We start from the raw sequence: 7,160 nt of genomic DNA on the forward strand, positions 1-7,160 counted from the left end.
GAAACCAAAGATTCTACATCTAGCAACCTCCCTATCAGAACAAGAAAAGCAAAAATATCTGGAATTCTTTAAAAGATGACAAATCAATTTCTCCTGGTCATATGAAGACATGATAGGGTTGGATCTAGATCTTATCATGCATCACTTAAATTTCAGTCCAGGAGCCAAACAAGTTAAACCAAAAATTAAAGAATATGCATCCTCATATCGCTCTTCTTGTCAAAGCAAAACTAAAGAAATTACTGGACATGGGATTCATCAGACCTGTAGAATATCCTCAATGGGTATCAAACATAGTTCCTATTTCCAAACCAGCTAAAAGTGTCAGGGTATGCACAAACTTCAGAGATCTCAATAATGCATGTCCAAAGGATGACTTTCCTTTGCCTAATATTGACATCATTATGGATTTAATTGTTGGACATTCTATGTTTTCTCTAATGGATGATTTCTCAGGATATAATCAGATTGAAATAGCTATAGAAGATCAAGAAAAGATAACTTTCATATGTCCATGGGGTACTTTTTGCTGGAATGTCATGCCATTTGGACTAAAGAACACATGTGATACATATCAGAGAGCCATGACAATGATATTCCATGACATGATGCATACATTCATGGAAGACTATGTGGATGACATATTGGTAAAATCATACAATAAAGAAGAACATATAGGAATAATGGAAAAGATCTTTGATCGGTTAGAAAAATACAAGCTATAGCTCAATCCCAAGAAATGTGCCTTTGGTGTTACTTCAGGTAAGCTATTAGGATACATTGTTTCATCTAGGGCTATCGAAGTAGATCCAACTAATGTCAAACCAATCATGGAAATGACATCTCCCAGGAATATCAGTCAACTCAGATCACTCCAAGGAAGACTATAGTCAATCAAAAGATTTGTTGCTCGGCTAGCAGATAAATATCAACCATTTACTCATCTATTGCACAAGAATGTCCATTTCAAGTGGGACCATAAATGTGAGGAAGAATTCAACAAAATCAAGGTATATCTCATGCAACCACAGTCCTAATGTCACCAAGTCAAGGAAAGTCGTCGTTACTATATGTTTCAGCCACTGAAGTATCATTAGGAGTTCTTCTTGCACAACAAGATAATGAAGGAAAAGAACGAGCTATCTATTGCATTAGAAGAAAATTAGTGGGATACAAGCTCAACTATTCACCAACAGAAAAATCATGCTTGGTGGTAGTGTTTGCTTCTGAAAAATTGAGACACTATCTACTATCTCACTCCATCAAGTTGATTGCTAAAATCAATCCATTAAAGTATTTGCTCAACAAGGCGACATTAATAAGAAGATTAGCAAAATGGATCATGATCCTAAGTGAGTTTGATATTGAGTATGTGGACATAAAATATATCAAGGGGAAAGTCTTTGCAGACAAACTAGTAGAGGCACCACTTCAAGATGACCATCCTTTACAGATTGAGTTTCTAGATGTTGATATCCTAACGGTCACCACAAAGACATGGCAATTGTAGTTTGATGGTTCATATACACAATTGTTGGCTTGATGATGATTGTAATGATTAACTTCATCATATGTTGTTATTGATAAAACACACACACACATATATGTTCATATTGTCTACCGGCGTGACTTCAAAGTTATTTATTCTACAACCAGTATACTAGAGGTTTATATCTAACTGGTACATGGTGACAACCGGTATATGCATGGAGACAACCAGTGATTATACTTAACTCGACATCAACATGAAGATCCAATGGAGATTATAAAAGGAGCATCAAAAGATAAATGGCTTATATGTTTAACTCCAATTGGTATTGATTGTTCCAACTGGTATTCATTGATTATGTGACGAGTTATCACTAGTCGTGATGAGTTATCCTTGCTGACAAGTTTTGGTGATATTTTTGTGATGCGTTATGATTGTTTGACCAAATACACTGCACCTAGGTAATTGTGATATGATTTCTTGAGGCTGACATGAAATCTAAATGTCTATATATTGACATCACAATGAATTATTTTGTATGAGGGAAGGAGATATGTTATGTACAAAGGCAGAAGTATTAAGTTGCAGAGTATGATGGTAAAAAGTGTTGAGTGCGTAGAAGAGGATCTATCCAAGTAAGTTGTGCTATTACTAGATCACACTACCTATTGTTTTCTAATCATTGCAACAGTCAAATTCCTTAACTGGGTAAGCTCTAACAAGCTTCATTGTACAAATCCTCTAACCAGGTGATCCATTAGTTTGGATTTAGAAATCCTTCACCAAGGTTACTCCTTACAGGGTAATATATTTTACAGGGTATAGCTTTTAACTAAGCTTTGGGACCTTTAATAGGATTCACTCCTAGCAGAGCACTTTGTAGACCTTAACCGACCAGTTATCTATTACTGTAGATAGTTAACTTGTGAGTCCGATCTCACCGTGGTTTTTACCTATTTGGGTTTTTCACGTATAAACACTTGTGTTATGGTGGATTTTATACTTATTGTGGATATTGTTATATTATTTTGGATTGCATGCATATTGTTTAACAAACTTATTAAGTATTTCTACCGGTCAGTGTTTGAAGTAGTTTTGTTTTTGGTGTCACTGATTTACCCCACCTCTCAGTGTTTTACAAGTACATCAATTGGTAACAGAGCCTAACTTCTTTAAAGCCTAATCACTTAGAAGGAAACCCTAAAGCTACCATGGGGGATATGAGCTACTTTGAGATGACTAGAGAGCTGCAGGCTAGTAGGAATGAGCTTGAAACTCTACGGGTCAAACTGAAAGCTTCTCAAGTCAAAAGAAGAGAGCTAACTGAACAAATGTTAGAAATATCTGATAATAGTTCTTTAGATGAGGCCAATATTGATTCTTTAGCTGAGGAAGTTGAAAAAATAAATAGTAAAAAGCTAAATCTGAGGAGAGAGCTAGAAGGTCTTTCTATTCACATGAGTCAGGAACTGGAAGCTAGGAGGACTACTGAAGATCTCATCAAGGAAATAGATCATGAGATTGCCAAGGTCAAGTGAGAGAATGCTACTTTGCATGAGAATTTGAATGCAGAGAGAGAAGAAAAAGAGAACTTATAGTTAGATCTTGAATTAGCATCATCTCTGAGAGAGAACCTGTCAAAACATAATGAAGATCTCACCAAATAGCTCACTAAAGCAAATGGGAAATTGGAAAAGTTCAACAGAAGTTCTACCTTGCTTGAAGGACAAATTCAATCACAAAGAATGAATTGTGATACCTCTAGACTTGTTTTTCACACATTTGAAAAAGGAGAATCTTCTGGTACCAAGAGCAACACTCATAAGAACAAATCTACTCCTAAGGCTAAAAAGACTCTTTAAACCTGTTTGTTTTGTTTGCCATAAACTTGGTCACACTGCAAATGTTTGTAGAAACAAACCTAATAGAAATGCAAGCTACAATACAAATGCTAGGTACGTATCCAAGAAATTTGAAGGCAATTGCTTCACATGCAAAATGTATGGACATCGATCAGTAGAATTCAGATATGGAGCAAACAACACAGTACCGCATATGCATCCAAGACCAAATGGCAACTGGATGAGAAACTATGATAATCGGGTCAATATGAACTAGCAAAAACCCTACGACAACCAGTTTAGTCCATTCGAGATGGAAAAGGTAACAAATGTCATTTGCACCATCTGTAACAACTTTGGTCATGTGGCTATGAATTGTAGAAGAAGAAATGGGAGAGGTAATGTAGGACCTTGGAGATCATCTGGTATGGCCTGCTATCATTATCATAAATTGGGACACATGGAAACATTTTGTACATCTAGAAAGAGAAAACTGATCAATCCTTCTAAAGATCAGAAAGGCAAGCAAAAGGTCAATATTGAAGAAACGAGAGAAGAAATGAATCAAATATGGAAGAAGAAAAGTGATGTTACACCTGGAGAAGAAACTATTCCTTCACCTAGTGTAGAGAATCCTACACTAGTGAACTAAGCCTTTTCAATATGGCTAAAGGGAACTTAATGAGAAATCCACTTCCAGACCTCTTGAGATGAATGATTGGTAAGAAAATTTGAATGCATGAAATTTTGATAACTTCCTGACAATCGGTTATCAACCGGTTTTACATCTATCAAAATTGCATGAAGCGATGTAATTAGGGTTTGTAACCCTAATGAGCAAGCATTTAATGCAGTAGGTAAAAAGAATAAAAGCGAGTTTTCACTTTGTTATTTTTACCCTAACACATACGAGAAATAATTTTTGAGCGCTTGTAGAGCTAAGAAAGGATTGTTAGCTAATTTTAGTTGAAGTTGCATTGTGATTTGAGTAATCAAGTTGATTTGAAGGTTGATGAAGACTGAACTAGTGTGCACTTGAGTATTCAACCAGTAAATGAGGCAACACGCATGAAAAAAGGTATTTCTTTGAAAAATCCTGCTTTGAATCTAGTTTATCTAAAATGGCATCATCTTCTAAACTAGTAGAGAAATTGATGATTACATCTGAACCCATGGAAGCATTAAAGGCAGAACAAATTGTGTCTTATAATTCCTTATCACAAATTCCTATTGGTGTCATAGTGAAAGGAGATTTGTCTAACTACATTGATTGCAAGATTGAGGATTTAGGATCATTGTCGATATATTCTCAGTTGAAATCCCTTTGCAATGAAAATGGAAAGATTCAACCAGAATATATTAGGGTTTATGAGAAAGGTTGTCATAATGCGACATAAATTCTTGAAGATTTTGAAGAAGAACATATCCGAATTATTTTGAGTCGTGTTCATGGGGAAAACATGTATTTAGAAAGGACTCATATTGTAACCAAGGAAGCTATTCAAGATGTAACTGGTTTTACTCAACTAGTGAAGTACCTAAGCTGAGGCATATTTCAAAAGAGACAGTAAACACTCTAACTGAATCAACCTCTAATGGGCATGCTTTTTCTATCAATAACATCAGGGACCCATTGCTAAAGTTGGTAGCTATGGTTATAGGCTATCGGGTATTCTATTCTAGCAGATTGAATAGTGTTCCATCAGCAGTGGTGCATACTGTTTACAAGATGATAGCTGAAAATGCTAATTATGACCTATGTGAGGCCATAAGGAGCCAATTATTATTGAATCTTCAGTCTATCAAGAAAGATAGTAGTCTAAAGTTTAAATTTGGACACTTGTTGATCGGTCTATTCTTTTATTTCCAAAATTTCCTACCGGGAATAGGTGATCTTGAATGGTCTAAGGATCTACTGGTATCTTCCCAGATTAAGAACAACATCAAAGTTGTGAAGAACACCTTCTCTAATGCCATAAATAAATATTTCAATGAATTTTAGAAGAAAATGAGTATGAGAGTAAGATTGCTTGAGGATGTGGTAAAACACTTCGCTAAGGACATCATTTTCATAGTTACCATTGATTTCTGTTTGATGGAGGCTATTGAGCCTAGAAAAGAAGAAATGGAAGACATGAGTTATGAGGTCAACTATGACTTATTGATCGGTTATACCAATAACCTGTTGGCATCTCTAGTGGACAAAAAGAAGGCAAGATTGGATACAGTTGAAGTTCAAACTACAACAGCTGAAACTAGTAGTGTTCCATCCATAAGTGGTAAAGGTAAAGGTAAGAAGAAGAACATTGAGCAAGCACCTCCAGTAGTAAAAAGTATAAGAGTGACACGAAGTGTCCAAACCAAAAAGGAACCGGTACCTAAAGTATATGCAAAGAAGGAGATTGCATCAAAGAAAAGAGGTCAGAAATTAATTCTCCAAGTAGAATCTAAAGGAATTGATACTGAGGAGGAACCCAAGAAAATGAAAGCAACTGGTAAAGAAGCTAAGTAAGTGAAGGAAGTGCCAAAGGCAACTGTGCCTTTTGATATCTCAACTTACAAGCCAGAGACTACCTTTGAGAGGACATTAAGGACATTAGGAAGAAACAAATTTGATAATGTTAAAGATCATTTTTATTCATTCAATGAAGATGAAAAGGAACAAATTATTCAACAGGTAATCAATTATTTGTGCCATTATAATAGATTACCTCATGACCTTGAAAAGGATATCTCTAATTCCTTGTATACCATTTTTTTGAATACATGGGAGGAAGCAATAAAGAAAGAAAAAAGAATCATAGATGATGTATTTGTTCAATATTTTCCCGAGTTGTCAAATGATGAGCTAAATGAATTGGTTGATAGATACAAAGTTCATTTTGCTTACAAAACAAGAAGATTGAATCTGATTAGTGGAAAGGTGCAACCTGTTGAGTCAGAGACTCATCAAATTGCTTGTAATATCCAACAGATGGAAGATCTTATACATTCCTCTAAGGATGAGCATGATACTATTGATCGACTTGAAATGGATGAGGAATAAATTGTATAAGCTGATGTTGTCTATCCTGTCAAGAAGAAGGATGACACTATTGTCCAACGAGTCATACTTGTTGATGAGATTGAGGATGCTATAGATCTATCTAGAGACATTACTGCGCTAGATATACAACAACCTGAAATCACTGAATCACAGGTTACTTTAGTTGAGAAACTGACAATTCAACCAGGAGTGGATATTCCACTAGCAAAGGAACCACCAGTGAAACCCCAACTGCCATCGGTTTCATAGGACATTCAAAAGAAATCCGATGAAAAAGTTGATACATAGATTGATGAACAAGAAATGGAGAAAGAACAAGAGAAAGAAGAGATTATTAAGGTAACATCTTCTGAACCGGTAACATAATTAATTTTACAACAGACTGATGAAGATTGCAACTATCATGCAATCTAGGGCACATAAGAAGAGACTTAAAGATCAGAGAATGGAAGCTACAACCATTCAGAATGCTGTGGATATTCTAAAAAGTCTACTACTGGAAGTTGCTATAGGGCATTTGACAACACTTATTAGCAAACTTGGTCAATTAGTTGCTGATGCATCTGACCAATTTAAGTCCCTAGAAGAAGCAACACAAACATATGGTGAGAAGAGTTATAGGAAGAAGTGTGGAGAGTAGCTTATGAAAGAGATTGATACAGGAAAAATTGCTCTATCTCTTAATAAAGATTTATTAAGAAAATCTATTGAAACAGGAGGGAAATATCTTGCTTCTACTTCCAATGTTTCATTCTTTTATTCTGATATCAATACCAGGCGAACT

This window comes from Cryptomeria japonica, chromosome 11, assembly GCF_030272615.1.
Source record: "Cryptomeria japonica chromosome 11, Sugi_1.0, whole genome shotgun sequence".
Classification (NCBI taxonomy): domain Eukaryota; kingdom Viridiplantae; phylum Streptophyta; class Pinopsida; order Cupressales; family Cupressaceae; genus Cryptomeria; species Cryptomeria japonica.